This window comes from Salmo salar, chromosome 26 (genome assembly GCF_965601325.2).
Source record: "Salmo salar chromosome 26, fSalSal1, whole genome shotgun sequence".
NCBI classification, from domain to species: domain Eukaryota; kingdom Metazoa; phylum Chordata; class Actinopteri; order Salmoniformes; family Salmonidae; genus Salmo; species Salmo salar.
This window is the reverse complement of record NC_138316.1, coordinates 44,065,001-44,081,771: the sequence shown is the minus strand read 5'-3', so window position 1 is coordinate 44,081,771 and position 16,771 is coordinate 44,065,001. Positions and strand designations below refer to the sequence as shown.

General features: G+C 46.2%; 1 protein-coding gene across 1 annotated transcript in view; it reads left to right on the top strand.

Moving 5' to 3' along the window:
* Window positions 1-16,771, top strand: part of LOC106595007 (SMAD family member 3) — a 64,218-nt gene that overhangs the window by 1,447 nt on the left and 46,000 nt on the right. The window lies entirely within an intron of this gene.

Sequence of the window (16,771 nt, the reverse complement as noted above, 5' to 3'; positions counted from 1 at the left end):
AAGCTAGCATCTACTTCCACCTCCTTGTCAGCTCAGTCAATGTGTTTGTAAACTCATCCATGTTTATTTTTCAGAGAGCTTTCATGTCCTGTTTGGTTTATTTGCAGCCACACTAGTATGTAATGCTTAAGTTTGGGTAACTTCTGTGTCCCTACTGCTGTCGCTGTTGTTATTTCAGAACCTCACCACAAAGCAGACCTGTGATTGCCTGAAACTTTAGTCAATGTCAGTGATGTTGTCCCTTGAATTTCAGCAGTTAATACACACGTTTTTCTTCTTGTGTCTACAACAAAATAACATCTCACATCTTTATCAATGAATCGGCCTTCAAAATCCCATCTCCAATTTTGTCTGACATGGACTGTGGGTTAGCAAGCTGCGGTGGTGTGGGCTAAAGTTGGATATATTTAGCTAATCAGCCACTCCCACATTCTTGTTTCACCATCACAAGTGTTGTGCATTCTTCAGTCAATTGAATATCCTCTTAGCCAGGCTTGTAGCGCTGAAGATATCCGTCCGGAAGTATAACATGCTAATATCTCCCTAATACCCTGGCTGTAGTGCAAAAGCCCTTGTCACAGACCAGTGTCATATAGTCAATGCTGGGACTGGAATGGGGAAAGCTGATCCTAGAGCAGTGCTTAGGGGGACTTCCTGCCCCTGAATAACGGCCCACATTGCCCGGGAGGTCTGTTCCTATTTATTCCCCTGTGGTGGGGCTGACAGCAGCTGCTTGCTCAGGCCTGTCGAGGTGGTCATGGGGGAGCTCTCCTGGCTGACACATGCATTCCCCAGCGCCTCATCACTATCCTCACAGCTGATGAGCTAGCTAAGCTACGCTAACTCACCACGCTCTCTGTACTGTGCTCCAGGTTTCACTGAGTCACAGCTGATGAGCTAGCTAAGCTACGCTAACTCACCACGCTCTCTGTACTGTGCCGGGTTTCACTGAGTCACAGCTGATGAGCTAGCTAAGCTACGGTAACTCACCACACTCTGTGTACTGTGCCGGGTTTCACTGAGTCACAGCTGATGAGCTAGCTAAGCTACGGTAACTCACCACACTCTCTGTACTGTGCTCCGGGTTTCACTGAGTCACAGCTGATGAGCTAGCTAAGCTACGGTAACTCACCACACTCTCTGTACTGTGCTCCGGGTTTCACTGAGTCACAGCTGATGAGCTAGCTAAGCTACGGTAACTCACCACACTCTCTGTACTGTGCCGGGTTTCACTGAGTCACAGCTGATGAGCTAGCTAAGCTACGGTAACTCACCACACTCTCTGTACTGTGCTCCGGGTTTCACTGAGTCACAGCTGATGAGCTAGCTAAGCTACGGTAACTCACCACACTCTCTGTACTGTGCCGGGTTTCACTGAGTCACAGCTGATGAGCTAGCTAAGCTACGGTAACTCACCACACTCTCTGTACTGTGCCGGGTTTCACTGAGTCACAGCTGATGAGCTAGCTAAGCTACGGTAACTCACCACACTCTCTGTACTGTGCCGGGTTTCACTGAGTCACAGCTGATGAGCTAGCTAAGCTACGGTAACTCACCACACTCTCTGTACTGTGCTCCGGGTTTCACTGAGTCACAGCTGATGAGCTAGCTAAGCTACGGTAACTCACCACACTCTGTGTACTGTGCCGGGTTTCACTGAGTCACAGCTGATGAGCTAGCTAAGCTACGGTAACTCACCACACTCTCTGTACTGTGCCGGGTTTCACTGAGTCACAGCTGATGAGCTAGCTAAGCTACGGTAACTCACCACACTCTCTGTACTGTGCTCCGGGTTTCACTGAGTCACAGCTGATGAGCTAGCTAAGCTACGGTAACTCACCACACTCTCTGTACTGTGCCGGGTTTCACTGAGTCACAGCTGATGAGCTAGCTAAGCTACGGTAACTCACCACACTCTCTGTACTGTGCCGGGTTTCACTGAGTCACAGCTGATGAGCTAGCTAAGCTACGGTAACTCACCACACTCTCTGTACTGTGCCGGGTTTCACTGAGTCACAGCTGATGAGCTAGCTAAGCTACGGTAACTCACCACACTCTCTGTACTGTGCTCCGGGTTTCACTGAGTCACAGCTGATGAGCTAGCTAAGCTACGGTAACTCACCACACTCTGTGTACTGTGCCGGGTTTCACTGAGTCACAGCTGATGAGCTAGCTAAGCTACGGTAACTCACCACACTCTCTGTACTGTGCCGGGTTTCACTGAGTCACAGCTGATGAGCTAGCTAAGCTACGGTAACTCACCACACTCTGTGTACTGTGCTCCGGGTTTCACTGAGTCACAGCTGATGAGCTAGCTAAGCTACGGTAACTCACCACACTCTCTGTACTGTGCTCCGGGTTTCACTGAGTCACAGCTGATGAGCTAGCTAAGCTACGGTAACTCACCACACTCTCTGTACTGTGCTCCGGGTTTCACTGAGTCACAGCTGATGAGCTAGCTAAGCTACGGTAACTCACCACACTCTCTGTACTGTGCTCCAGGTTTCACTGAGTCACAGCTGATGAGCTAGCTAAGCTACGGTAACTCACCACACTCTCTGTACTGTGCTCCGGGTTTCACTGAGTCACAGCTGATGAGCTAGCTAAGCTACGGTAACTCACCACACTCTCTGTACTGTGCTCCGGGTTTCACTGAGTCACAGCTGATGAGCTAGCTAAGCTACGGTAACTCACCACACTCTCTGTACTGTGCTCCAGGTTTCACTGAGTCACAGCTGATGAGCTAGCTAAGCTACGGTAACTCACCACACTCTCTGTACTGTGCTCCGGGTTTCACTGAGTCACAGCTGATGAGCTAGCTAAGCTACGGTAACTCACCACACTCTGTGTACTGTGCCGGGTTTCACTGAGTCACAGCTGATGAGCTAGCTAAGCTACGGTAACTCGCCACACTCTCTGTACTGTGCTCCGGGTTTCACTGAGTCACAGCTGATGAGCTAGCTAAGCTACGGTAACTCACCACACTCTCTGTACTGTGCTCCGGGTTTCACTGAGTCACAGCTGATGAGCTAGCTAAGCTACGGTAACTCACCACACTCTCTGTACTGTGCCGGGTTTCACTGAGTCACAGCTGATGAGCTAGCTAAGCTACGGTAACTCACCACACTCTCTGTACTGTGCCGGGTTTCACTGAGTCACAGCTGATGAGCTAGCTAAGCTACGGTAACTCACCACACTCTCTGTACTGTGCTCCGGGTTTCACTGAGTCACAGCTGATGAGCTAGCTAAGCTACGGTAACTCACCACACTCTCTGTACTGTGCTCCGGGTTTCACTGAGTCACAGCTGATGAGCTAGCTAAGCTACGGTAACTCACCACACTCTCTGTACTGTGCCGGGTTTCACTGAGTCACAGCTGATGAGCTAGCTAAGCTACGGTAACTCACCACACTCTCTGTACTGTGCTCCGGGTTTCACTGAGTCACAGCTGATGAGCTAGCTAAGCTACGGTAACTCACCACACTCTCTGTACTGTGCTCCGGGTTTCACTGAGTCACAGCTGATGAGCTAGCTAAGCTACGGTAACTCACCACACTCTCTGTACTGTGCCGGGTTTCACTGAGTCACAGCTGATGAGCTAGCTAAGCTACGGTAACTCACCACACTCTCTGTACTGTGCCGGGTTTCACTGAGTCACAGCTGATGAGCTAGCTAAGCTACGGTAACTCACCACACTCTGTGTACTGTGCCGGGTTTCACTGAGTCACAGCTGATGAGCTAGCTAAGCTACGGTAACTCACCACACTCTCTGTACTGTGCTCCGGGTTTCACTGAGTCACAGCTGATGAGCTAGCTAAGCTACGGTAACTCACCACACTCTCTGTACTGTGCTCCGGGTTTCACTGAGTCACAGCTGATGAGCTAGCTAAGCTACGGTAACTCACCACACTCTCTGTACTGTGCCGGGTTTCACTGAGTCACAGCTGATGAGCTAGCTAAGCTACGGTAACTCACCACACTCTGTGTACTGTGCCGGGTTTCACTGAGTCACAGCTGATGAGCTAGCTAAGCTACGGTAACTCACCACACTCTCTGTACTGTGCCGGGTTTCACTGAGTCACAGCTGATGAGCTAGCTAAGCTACGGTAACTCACCACACTCTCTGTACTGTGCTCCGGGTTTCACTGAGTCACAGCTGATGAGCTAGCTAAGCTACGGTAACTCACCACACTCTCTGTACTGTGCCGGGTTTCACTGAGTCACAGCTGATGAGCTAGCTAAGCTACGGTAACTCACCACACTCTCTGTACTGTGCTCCGGGTTTCACTGAGTCACAGCTGATGAGCTAGCTAAGCTACGGTAACTCACCACACTCTGTGTACTGTGCCGGGTTTCACTGAGTCACAGCTGATGAGCTAGCTAAGCTACGGTAACTCACCACACTCTCTGTACTGTGCCGGGTTTCACTGAGTCACAGCTGATGAGCTAGCTAAGCTACGGTAACTCACCACACTCTCTGTACTGTGCTCCGGGTTTCACTGAGTCACAGCTGATGAGCTAGCTAAGCTACGGTAACTCACCACACTCTCTGTACTGTGCCGGGTTTCACTGAGTCACAGCTGGCTTGATAGAGCTGATGCTGGTGGACTTGTATGCAACGGTAACATGTTTAGCCTATAGGACAGGTGTTTGTGAGGACACCCTAGTTGACAAATGAGAATAAAAAAATGTCTGTAAAATCTTGTCATATTGTAAATAGGCCTACTTTGAATCATTTACTATGAACAATGGTTATTACCCACTTAGGCTTTCTGTTTTTAGAGTAGGGCAGTTCATGCCAGATTGGCCCAAAATAAATATATTCATGATGTTTTGGATCCTTCTGAGATGAAATCCATGGAAAGGTCCATTGAGGGAAGTCAACATGGGATTCCCCAGTAACACATCAGATCAAGGTACTCACTGATCTAGACCCCAAATCCTAAACCTGAGGAAGTTGAGCAATCGACCTGCCAAATCTAGACCCCAAATCCTAAACCTGAGGAAGTTGAGCAACCGACCTGCCAAATCTAGACCCCAAATCCTAAACCTGAGGAAGTTGAGCAACCGACCTGCCAGATCTAGACCCCAAATCCTAAACCTGAGGAGGTTGAGCAACTGACCTGCCAGATCTAGACCCCAAATCCTAAACCTGAGGAAGTTGAGCAACCGACCTGCCAGATCTAGACCCCAAATCCTAAACCTGAGGAGGTTGAGCAACCGACCTGCCAGATCTAGACCCCAAATCCTAAACCTGAGGAAGTTGAGCAACCGACCTGCCAAATCTAGACCCCAAATCCTAAACCTGAGGAAGTTGAGCAACCGACCTGCCAAATCTAGACCCCAAATCCTAAACCTGAGGAAGTTGAGCAACCGACCTGCCAGATCTAGACCCCAAATCCTAAACCTGAGGAAGTTGAGCAACCGACCTGCCAGATCTAGACCCCAAATCCTAAACCTGAGGAAGTTGAGCAACTGACCTGATCTGAATGAAGCACAATCATTTCATATTGAAACAGGAGCTGCGTTAAACACTAAAGCCTCAGTGCTCGGTGTGGATTTAGAGGCCCTGAGTTGTTAGATAACGTTTCAAATGGGTTTAACAGCAGCAATCTCCTCTAAGAATCCGTGTAATCAGAGAGAATTCTAGCCTATAGCTGGCCTAGTGGGTCATGGAGCAGTTTTAGACCTCATCATTCTTTTTTCCCTCCTGATTGTCTGAATACAAAACATCGAATTCATGATTTGTTTGTTTGGAAACCAGTACTCTTATTTCTTGTTAGATTTTTCTTTTCCAAAATGTTGCGCAACAAATGGCAGTTTTCTACCCAGAGTTTATCTTATTTTGTGGTGCAAAGCTATTGCTCGGCATGCTTTTTAGCCTCTCTACACTTTTGTGGTTTTGACAGTCATTTTTGCTTTTTAAATAATGTGTAGCTCTGAGTAACTAGGGCTCTGGGCCAAATTCATATCTTAGTCATTCTGCAGTATGTACTTATGGCTTTGTGATGTCTCTCACTCACACTCTCTCTCACACTCTCTCTCGCCTGAGCAATGCTGATGGCACTGGCAGGAACTTTGGTATGAGAGGCCTGCTTAGAGGCCCACTTCCGCCTAAAACAAACATTCTCACATCTGTCAAGTCATTTAAGAGTGACTTTCTCAGAGCCGGTGGAGGCGGCTGTTAAGTGAACGAGCCTGCGCTGTTTGAGTGGGGAGAAGACGAATGTTCTCTCCCTGTCCTTTAAATGTGGTTTAGTGAACTGTAGGCTAGATGAGTCCCGTGACACGTGTGGCCTTCCTAAAGCAAAATGGACAACACTATTGTTTTCATGAGAGTCTCCCCTTTCCATAGTGGGGTCATATTAGTTTGTATCTCAAACGATCTGGACGCTACAGACAGAAGTTGGCACATCGGCAGTACCGACTTCAGACTAGTCCGTAGCTTGTGGGGGTCTTAGAGCAAAACGGAGAACACCATGGTGTTGGTGAGAGGCTCACCATAGTGGTCATATCAGTTATTAGGTCAAACTTTACGCTCGCTATAGACGTTTTCGTGAGAAGTCCAATTTTTAGGGATGTCCCCTGGTCTGACAAACGGCACTGTAGCTCTGACACTTTCCACCACAGATGCGGAAGGCCGACGTGGGGGATGCAGTGTATTGAGACGCAGCCCATTGAAAACAAACAGACATCCCTAGTTTAAACTGCTGGATTTTGATGGGGATGTTTTTATTATGTTAGATTTTTGCATCAACAATTTCGAGGCGGCAGGTAGCCTAATGGTTAGAGCATTGGGCCAGTAACCAGCAGGTAACCTAGTGGTTAGAGCATTGGGCCAGTAACCAGCAGGTAGTCTAGTGGTTAGAGCATTGGGCCAGTAACCAGCAGGTAGTCTAGTGGTTAGAGCATTGGGCCAGTAACCAGCAGGTAGCCTAATGGTTAGAGCATTGGGCCAGTAACCAGCAGGTAGCCTAGTGGTAAGCGCATTGGGCCAGTAACCAGCAGGTAGCCTAGTGGTTAGAGCGTTGGGCCAGTAACCAGCAGGTAGCCTAGTGGTTAGAGCGTTGGGCCAGTAACCAGCAGGTAGCCTAGTGGTTAGAGCGTTGGGCCAGTAACCAGCAGGTAGCCTAGTGGTTAGAGCGTTGGGCCAGTAACCAGCAGGTAGCCTAGTGGTTAGAGCGTTGGGCCAGTAACCAGCAGGTAGCCTAGTGGTTAGAGCGTTGGGCCAGTAACCAGCAGGTAGCCTAGTGGTTAGAGCGTTGGGCCAGTAACCAGCAGGTAGCCTAGTGGTTAGAGCGTTGGGCCAGTAACCAGCAGGTAGCCTAGTGGTTAGAGCGTTGGGCCAGTAACCAGCAGGTAGCCTTGTGGTTAGAGCGTTGGGCCAGTAACCAGCAGGTAGCCTTGTGGTTAGAGCGTTGGGCCAGTAACCAGCAGGTAGCCTAGTGGTTAGAGCGTTGGGCCAGTAACCAGCAGGTAGCCTAGTGGTTAGAGCGTTGGGCCAGTAACCAGCAGGTAGCCTAGTGGTTAGAGCGTTGGGCCAGTAACCAGCAGGTAGCCTAGTGGTTAGAGCGTTGGGCCAGTAACCAGCAGGTAGCCTAGTGGTTAGAGCGTTGGGCCAGTAACCAGCAGGTAGCCTAGTGGTTAGAGCGTTGGGCCAGTAACCAGCAGGTAGCCTAGTGGTTAGAGCGTTGGGCCAGTAACCAGCAGGTAGCCTAGTGGTTAGAGCGTTGGGTCAGTAACCAGCAGGTAGCCTAGTGGTTAGAGCGTTGGGCCAGTAACCAGCAGGTAGCCTTGTGGTTAGAGCGTTGGGCCAGTAACCAGCAGGTAGCCTAGTGGTTAGAGCGTTGGGCCAGTAACCAGCAGGTAGCCTAGTGGTTAGAGCATTGGGCCAGTAACCAGCAGGTAGCCTAGTGGTTAGAGCGTTGGGCCAGTAACCAGCAGGTAGCCTAGTGGTTAGAGCGTTGGGCCAGTAACCAGCAGGTAGCCTAGTGGTTAGAGCGTTGGGCCAGTAACCAGCAGGTAGCCTAGTGGTTAGAGCGTTGGGCCAGTAACCAGCAGGTAGCCTAGTGGTTAGAGCGTTGGGCCAGTAACCGAAAGCTTGCTAGATCGAATCCCCGAGCTGACAAGGTAAAAATCTGTCGTTCTGCCCCTGAATAAGGCAGTTAACCCACTGTTCCCTGCTAGGTCGTCATTGTAAATAATAATTTGTTCTTAACTGACTTGCCGAGTTAAATAAATAAAATCAACAGTTTTAATGATTAGGAGGAAGTCACTTCGAGTCAATTCCTTCTCAGCGGCTGTCAATTCAATACATTAAAATGAATAAAATAGAATGGAATTGACAATCCTATTTGAAAATTAGGAGCAATTGTCAATTAGTTTCATGAGTTGACTGTATTTTAACTGGTCTTCCCTCTTGACCCGTCCCAAACTGTAGGCCTTTACTGTGGAGCAGAGCTGAGAGAGCAGAACTGCAACAGACGGCACAGAATTCTCTCTCTCACTCATCTCTCTCTCACTTGTAAGTCGCTCTGGATAAGAGCGTCTGCTAAATGACTTAAATGTAAATGTAAATGTAATGGTTCTGGGCCTGTCTTGTCCACACACGTCCCTCTGGCTGCAGGGCTGCAGTCTGGTGCCACCGACTCACACTGCAGCATGTTTGAGCATGAGAAAGACAGTCCCTGAGTTTGTGTCTGGATTAAGGGCCATTCTGTGACTTTGGCTAATATGCCTTATTTATTTACTGTAGTATTGTTTTGGTAAAGAGTATTGAGTATTGTTACTTAACCTGGTATCGGTATCGAAGTCAAAATTCTGGTATTGTGACAACACTAAGGGAGAGGAAGTGGGGAGGGAGAGAGATGGGAGCAGGAAGAACAGAGGGAGGAACTTGAGCTGATAACCAATCTGTTTAATCTTTTTGTTTTCTCACCACAAGTGGTCTACAGTGCTGTTGTACATCAATAGAAGCGTGGGTGCTGGTGTCTATTAGATAAAGTATGTCATGATATTAACTTTGACTCCAAAAACCAACAAAGCTAAAATATAAACCATCATGAATTATGTTCATCTAAAAAAATATATATATATTCTAAAAATCTAATGTGGTTTTCAAGCTGCTGAATCTGGTGGGTAAATGTAGCCAGGAGATGGAGACGTTTCAAAAAGGCCTAGCTTGTTTCAAAAAGGCCTAGCTTGTTTCAAAAAGGCCTAGCTTGTTTCAAAAAGGCCTAGCTTGTTTCAAAAAGGCCTAGCTTGTTTCAAAAAGGCCTAGCTTGTTTCAAAAAGGCCTAGCTTGTTTCAAAAAGGCCTAGCTTGTTCCGAGGCATCGCTTTTCCAAGGCATCGCTAACTAACATGGAAAAACATAGTCTAGGTAGCTAACGTCAGTCTTCTAACACGTACTACTATAGTTGAAACTGTTGCTGCGGATCTTGACTTTTCGGGACTCCTCTTCCTGAACACTGAAGGTCCCGAAGCTTCTGCTCATGTGCAGTACTCTACTTAACACCGTCTTTACTCGTAGAGAACAGGCTACTCTGGTGAATGGTGCTCCTTTAATGATGTGAGATCAAAGTCTGCAAGATCACATAGTGATAGTATTCTTCATAACAGAAATGAATAAAAATGTATTATTTGTGGGGTGCTTATATTTGTCCTGTTACACACGTGTGTTTTGCAAATGTGTTTCTTGCATATCCCAACTCCCCCTGAGACACACCCACAGGGAATGGGGTCACGGCCTGGGTCACCGTTGTACAGCACTCCTGGAGCAATTAGGATTAATTACCTTGCTCTAGGGCACAGCGACAGGTTTTTCACCTTGTTGGCTCCGGTATTCAAACCAGTGACCTTTTGGTTACTGGCCCAACGCTACCTGCCGCCCCTGCCAAATGTAATTGCATAGTATAAAGTTACTGTAAGACAAGAAACGCCACCTAATTTCTTATGATATTTCAGGATGTTGCCAAAACTCAAGTGTGTCACAAGGCTATGCCTCTTTAACACAATCTGCTCCAAAATTTGCTCACTGTACTTAATTCAAAAAGACACTGTAAAACTCAAGTTGATCTGAATGAATATTCCCATGAAAGTGATTGAGATCACATGGTTAATATGCAGATGCTGCATGGACATTTCACTGGTAAAACTTGAAGAATGATAATTCACGATTTGACAGTGAGAAATGTGAAGGGAAAGTGACCACAGCAATGTGGGTATAAAGTAGAGGTAAAGAAAAACAGTGATTGGGATCTTCAGCTCTGGGGGAAGCAGAATCCAGGGGGGGGGGGGGGGGGGGGGGGGGGGGGGGCGTTTTCCTGCGGATCTGCAGCCTCTGACAAGTTAAAAAGCATTGGATTGTCAGCATGGGTGAGAGTTTCATTCCACCATATAAGTCACATTGAGCTTGACTTTATAATATGAACTGCCCCCCCATTCCCCCCCCATTGCAAGAAGCGACATCCCCCTCCAAAACACTAGTTCTGAACATCACATGCTAATGTAAAAAGCTAGTTTTTGATATAAATATAAACTTGATTGAACAAAACATTCATGTATTGTATAACATAATGTCCTAGGAGTGTCATCTGATGAAGATCATCAAAGGTTAGTGCTGCATTTAGCTGTGGTTTTGGTTTTTGTGACATATATGCTTTCTTTGAAAATGGCTGTGATTATTTTTGGCAGGGTACTCTCCTGACATAATCTAATGTTTTGCTTTCGCTGTAAATCCTTTTTGAAATCGGACAGTGTTGTTAGATTAACATGCTTCTTGTCTTTAAAATGGTGTAAAATAGTCATATGTTTGAGAAATTGAAGTTATAGCATTAATGAGGTATTTCGCGCCACGCGATTCCACTGGCTGTTGACTAGGTGGGACGCAAGCGTCCCACTGGCCCAGGGAGGTTAACTGACTTGCCTACTTAAATTTAGGTTCAATATTATTTTTTTTTAATATATTTTTTAAATGTGACATCCAGATCAATGTATTTCAAGTGACTGATTTCCTTATATGAACTCTAACTCAGTAAAATCGTTGAAATTGTTGCGTTTAATATTTTTGTTCACTATGGTGGTGCTGGTAGTCGTGGTTGTAGTCGTGGCCAATAGGACACAAAGCAGGCTTGTTGTCTGTGTGAGGAGTTGGTGTCCCTCTCCCTCACAGATAGTGGTCAGGCCAAGGCAAAGCAGAGTAGAGCTTTCTCTGTTCTTCTCCCCCACAGATAGTGGTCAGGCCAAGTCAAAGCAGAGTAGAGCTTTCTCTCACTAATATAACCTAACTCCTGCCGCCTCCACACAGAGCAGCAGTTGCTAACCAAACAGCAGCCCACACCCTCCCCAAGGCCCCAGCAACCAGCCGCAGCACATTCCTCTGGGCTGACTAACCACACACACACACTATAAGCCCCGCACCCACTCAGCGCATGGAGGGAGCGTGGAGACCACTATTGGGGCACTCACACTTAATACCACGACCAGACCTGGCACAGCACACACGCGCACAATACCCATGATGTCCTCTGCTTGGACACAGAAGCAGTCAACAAGCCAAAAATGCAGATGACCCGGTGCCCACATACACTGGGGAATCGTCACACAAAACCCTCCTGGTTCTGGATGAATGAGGTATGGTGATGGTACACGCTGGAGCTACCAGGCAGAGCAGACAGGCAACACTGTCCATCTGTACCCATCTGCCAAGACTACACACACACACACACACACACACACAGACCGAGACACAAACCGAAGGAACAGAAAGAGAGATGTCTCAGACAGCAGTATCCACTTTCTGTCAGACAAATCAAACAATGACTTGAGTTGAGCAGCCAGTGGTAATTACAGCACAGAGAAGCCAGACGCAGACAGACAAACTCTCAGTGAACCAGTGTGTATCACATCACTAGAGAACAATATAGTCTGGACTGTGACTCAGGTACCTGCTTTGAAATGTAAGGGTGTGTGGGTGTGTGTGAGGAGACATTTTGATGGCTCTGAGGGATCTGTCCCAGACAGATTGAGATTAAACACCTTTGTTGAGCGAGTCAACCAGAAAGTCTCTCTGTCTATTTTAGTTTGTTTTAGTTGCAGTGCTCAGGCTTGTCTGTCTGTCTGTTTTGTTTGTTTTTAGTTGCAGTGCTCAGGCTAGTGTCTGTCTGTTTGTTTTGTTTGTTTTTAGTTGCAGTGCTCAGGCTAGTCTGTCTGTTTGTTTTGTTTGTTTTAGTTGCAGTGCTCAGGCTAGTCTGTCTTTTTGTTTTGTTTGTTTTAGTTGCAGTGCTCAGGCTAGTCTGTCTTTTTGTTTTGTTTGTTTTAGTTGCAGTGCTCAGGCTAGTCTGTCTTTTTGTTTTGTTTGTTTTAGTTGCAGTGCTCAGGCTAGTCTGTCTGTTTGTTTTGTTTGTTTTAGTTGCAGTGCTCAGGCTAGTCTGTCTGTTTGTTTTGTTTGTTTTAGTTGCAGTGCTCAGGCTAGTCTGTCTGTTTGTTTTGTTTGTTTTAATTGCAGTGCTCAGGCTAGTGTCTGTCTGTTTGTTTTGTTTGTTTTAGTTGCAGTGCTCAGGCTTGTCTGTCTGTTTGTTTTGTTTGTTTTAATTGCAGTGCTCAGGCTTGTCTGTCTGTTTGTTTTGTTTGTTTTTAGTTGCAGTGGTCAGGCTAGTCTGTCTGTTTGTTTTGTTTGTTTTTAGTTGCAGTGGTCAGGCTAATCTGTCTGTTTGTTTGTTTTAGTTGCAGTGCTCAGGCTAGTGTCTGTCTGTTTGTTTTGTTTGTTTTTAGTTGCAGTGCTCAGGCTAGTGTCTGTCTGTTTGTTTTGTTTGTTTTAGTTGCAGTGCTCAGGCTAGTGTCTGTCTGTTTGTTTTAGTTGCAGTGCTCAGGCTTGTCTGTCTGTTTGTTTTGTTTGTTTTAGTTGCAGTGCTCAGGCTAGTCTGTCTGTTTGTTTTGTTTGTTTTAGTTGCAGTGCTCAGGCTAGTCTGTCTGTTTGTTTTGTTTGTTTTTAGTTGCAGTGCTCAGGCTAGTGTCTGTCTGTTTGTTTTGTTTGTTTTTAGTTGCAGTGCTCAGGCTTGTCTGTCTGTCTGTCTGTTTTGTTTGTTTTTAGTTGCAGTGCTCAGGCTAGTCTGTCTGTTTGTTTTGTTTGTTTTTAGTTGCAGTGCTCAGGCTAGTGTCTCTGTCTGTTTGTTTTAGTTGCAGTGCTCAGGCTAGTGTCTGTCTGTTTGTTTTGTTTGTTTTAGTTGCAGTGCTCAGGCTAGTCTGTCTGTTTGTTTTGTTTGTTTTAGTTGCAGTGCTCAGGCTAGTCTGTCTGTTTGTTTTGTTTGTTTTAGTTGCAGTGCTCAGGCTTGTCTGTCTGTTTGTTTTGTTTGTTTTAGTTGCAGTGCTCAGGCTTGTCTGTCTGTCTGTTTGTTTTGTTTGTTTTTAGTTGCGGTGCTCAGGCTTGTCTGTCTGTCTGTTTGTTTTGTTTGTTTTTAGTTGCAGTGCTCGGGCTAGTCTGTCTGTTTGTTTTGTTTGTTTTAGTTGCAGTGCTCAGGCTAGTCTGTCTGTCTGTTTTGTTTGTTTTAGTTGCAGTGCTCAGGCTAGTGTCTGTCTGTTTGTTTTGTTTGTTTTAGTTGCAGTGCTCAGGCTAGTCTGTCTGTCTGTTTTGTTTGTTTTTAGTTACAGTGCTCAGGCTAGTGTCTGTCTGTTTGTTTTAGTTGCAGTGCTCAGGCTAGTGTCTGTCTGTTTGTTTTGTTTGTTTTAGTTGCAGTGCTCAGGCTAGTCTGTCTGTCTGTTTTGTTTGTTTTTAGTTGCAGTGCTCAGGCTAGTCTGTCTGTTTGTTTTGTTTGTTTTTAGTTGCAGTGCTCAGGCTAGTGTCTGTCTGTTTGTTTTGTTTGTTTTTAGTTGCAGTGCTCAGGCTAGTGTCTCTGTCTGTTTGTTTTAGTTGCAGTGCTCAGGCTAGTGTCTGTCTGTTTGTTTAGTTTGTTTTAGTTGCAGTGCTCAGGCTTGTCTGTCTGTTTGTTTAGTTTGTTTTAGTTGCAGTGCTCAGGCTAGTCTCTCTGTCTGTTTGTTATAGCTGCAGTGCTCAGGCTAGTCTCTCTGTCTGTTTGTTATAGTTGCAGTGCTCAGGCTAGTCTCTCTGTCTGTTTGTTATAGCTGCAGTGCTCAGGCTAGTGTCTGTCTGTTTGTTATAGCTGCAGTGCTCAGGCTAGTCTCTCTGTCTGTTTGTTATAGCTGCAGTGCTCAGGCTAGTCTCTCTGTCTGTTTGTTTTTAGCTGCAGTGCTCAGGCTAGTCTCTCTGTCTGTTTGTTATAGCTGCAGTGCTCAGGCTAGTCTCTCTGTCTGTTTGTTTTAGTTGCAGTGCTCAGGCTAGTGTCTGTCTGTTTGTTTTGTTTGTTTTAGTTGCAGTGGTCAGGCTAGTCTGTCTGTTTTGTTTGTTTTTAGTTGCAGTGCTCAGGCTAGTCTGTCTGTTTGTTTTGTTTGTTTTTAGTTGCAGTGCTCAGGCTAGTGTCTGTCTGTTTGTTTTGTTTGTTTTTAGTTGCAGTGCTCAGGCTAGTCTGTCTGTCTGTTTTGTTTGTTTTTAGTTGCAGTGCTCAGGCTAGTGTCTCTGTCTGTTTGTTTTAGTTGCAGTGCTCAGGCTAGTCTGTCTGTTTATTTAGTTTGTTTTAGTTGCAGTGCTCAGGCTAGTCTCTCTGTCTGTTTGTTATAGCTGCAGTGCTCAGGCTAGTCTCTCTGTCTGTTTGTTATAGTTGCAGTGCTCAGGCTAGTCTCTCTGTCTGTTTGTTATAGCTGCAGTGCTCAGGCTAGTGTCTGTCTGTTTGTTATAGCTGCAGTGCTCAGGCTAGTCTCTGTCTGTTTGTTATAGCTGCAGTGCTCAGGCTAGTCTCTCTGTCTGTTTGTTTTTAGCTGCAGTGCTCAGGCTAGTCTCTCAGTCTGTTTGTTATAGCTGCAGTGCTCAGGCTAGTCTCTCTGTCTGTTTGTTTTAGCTGCAGTGCTCAGGCTAGTGTCTGTCTGTTTGTTATAGTTGCAGTGCTCAGGCTAGTCTCTCTGTCTGTTTGTTATAGTTGCAGTGCTCAGGCTAGTCTCTCTCTCTGTCTGTTTGTTATAGCTGCAGTGCTCAGGCTAGTCTCTCTGTCTGTTTGTTTTTAGCTGCAGTGCTCAGGCTAGTCTCTCTGTCTGTTTGTTATAGCTGCAGTGCTCAGGCTAGTGTTTGTTTTGTTTGTTTTAGTTGCAGTGCTCAGGCTAGTGTCTGTCTGTTTGTTTTAGCTGCAGTGCTCAGGCTAGTGTCTGTCTGTTTGTTATAGCTGCAGTGCTCAGGCTAGTCTCTCTCTCTGTCTGTTTGTTATAGCTGCAGTGCTCAGGCTAGTGTCTGTCTGTTTGTTATAGCTGCAGTGCTCAGGCTAGTCTCTCTGTCTGTTTGTTATAGCTGCAGTGCTCAGGCTAGTGTCTGTCTGTTTGTTATAGCTGCAGTGCTCAGGCTAGTGTCTGTCTGTTTGTTTTGTTTGTTTTAGTTGCAGTGGTCAGGCTAGTCTGTCTGTTTTGTTTGTTTTTAGTTGCAGTGCTCAGGCTAGTGTCTGTCTGTTTGTTTTGTTTGTTTTTAGTTGCAGTGCTCAGGCTAGTGTCTGTCTGTCTGTTTTGTTTGTTTTTAGTTGCAGTGCTCAGGCTAGTCTGTCTGTTTGTTTTGTTTGTTTTTAGTTGCAGTGCTCAGGCTAGTGTCTCTGTCTGTTTGTTTTAGTTGCAGTGCTCAGGCTAGTCTGTCTGTTTGTTTTGTTTGTTTTAGTTGCAGTGCTCAGGCTAGTCTGTCTGTTTGTTTTGTTTGTTTTTAGTTGCAGTGCTCAGGCTAGTGTCTGTCTGTTTGTTTTGTTTGTTTTTAGTTGCAGTGCTCAGGCTAGTCTGTCTGTCTGTTTTGTTTGTTTTTAGTTGCAGTGCTCAGGCTAGTGTCTCTGTCTGTTTGTTTTAGTTGCAGTGCTCAGGCTAGTCTGTCTGTTTATTTAGTTTGTTTTAGTTGCAGTGCTCAGGCTAGTCTCTCTGTCTGTTTGTTATAGCTGCAGTGCTCAGGCTAGTCTCTCTGTCTGTTTGTTATAGTTGCAGTGCTCAGGCTAGTCTCTCTGTCTGTTTGTTATAGCTGCAGTGCTCAGGCTAGTGTCTGTCTGTTTGTTATAGCTGCAGTGCTCAGGCTAGTCTCTCTGTCTGTTTGTTATAGCTGCAGTGCTCAGGCTAGTCTCTCTGTCTGTTTGTTTTTAGCTGCAGTGCTCAGGCTAGTCTCTCTGTCTGTTTGTTATAGCTGCAGTGCTCAGGCTAGTCTCTCTGTCTGTTTGTTTTAGCTGCAGTGCTCAGGCTAGTGTCTGTCTGTTTGTTATAGTTGCAGTGCTCAGGCTAGTCTCTCTGTCTGTTTGTTATAGTTGCAGTGCTCAGGCTAGTCTCTCTCTCTGTCTGTTTGTTATAGCTGCAGTGCTCAGGCTAGTCTCTCTGTCTGTTTGTTTTTAGCTGCAGTGCTCAGGCTAGTCTCTCTGTCTGTTTGTTATAGCTGCAGTGCTCAGGCTAGTGTTTGTTTTGTTTGTTTTAGTTGCAGTGCTCAGGCTAGTGTCTGTCTGTTTGTTTTAGCTGCAGTGCTCAGGCTAGTGTCTGTCTGTTTGTTATAGCTGCAGTGCTCAGGCTAGTCTCTCTCTCTGTCTGTTTGTTATAGCTGCAGTGCTCAGGCTAGTGTCTGTCTGTTTGTTATAGCTGCAGTGCTCAGGCTAGTCTCTCTGTCTGTTTGTTATAGCTGCAGTGCTCAGGCTAGTGTCTGTCTGTTTGTTTTTAGTTGCA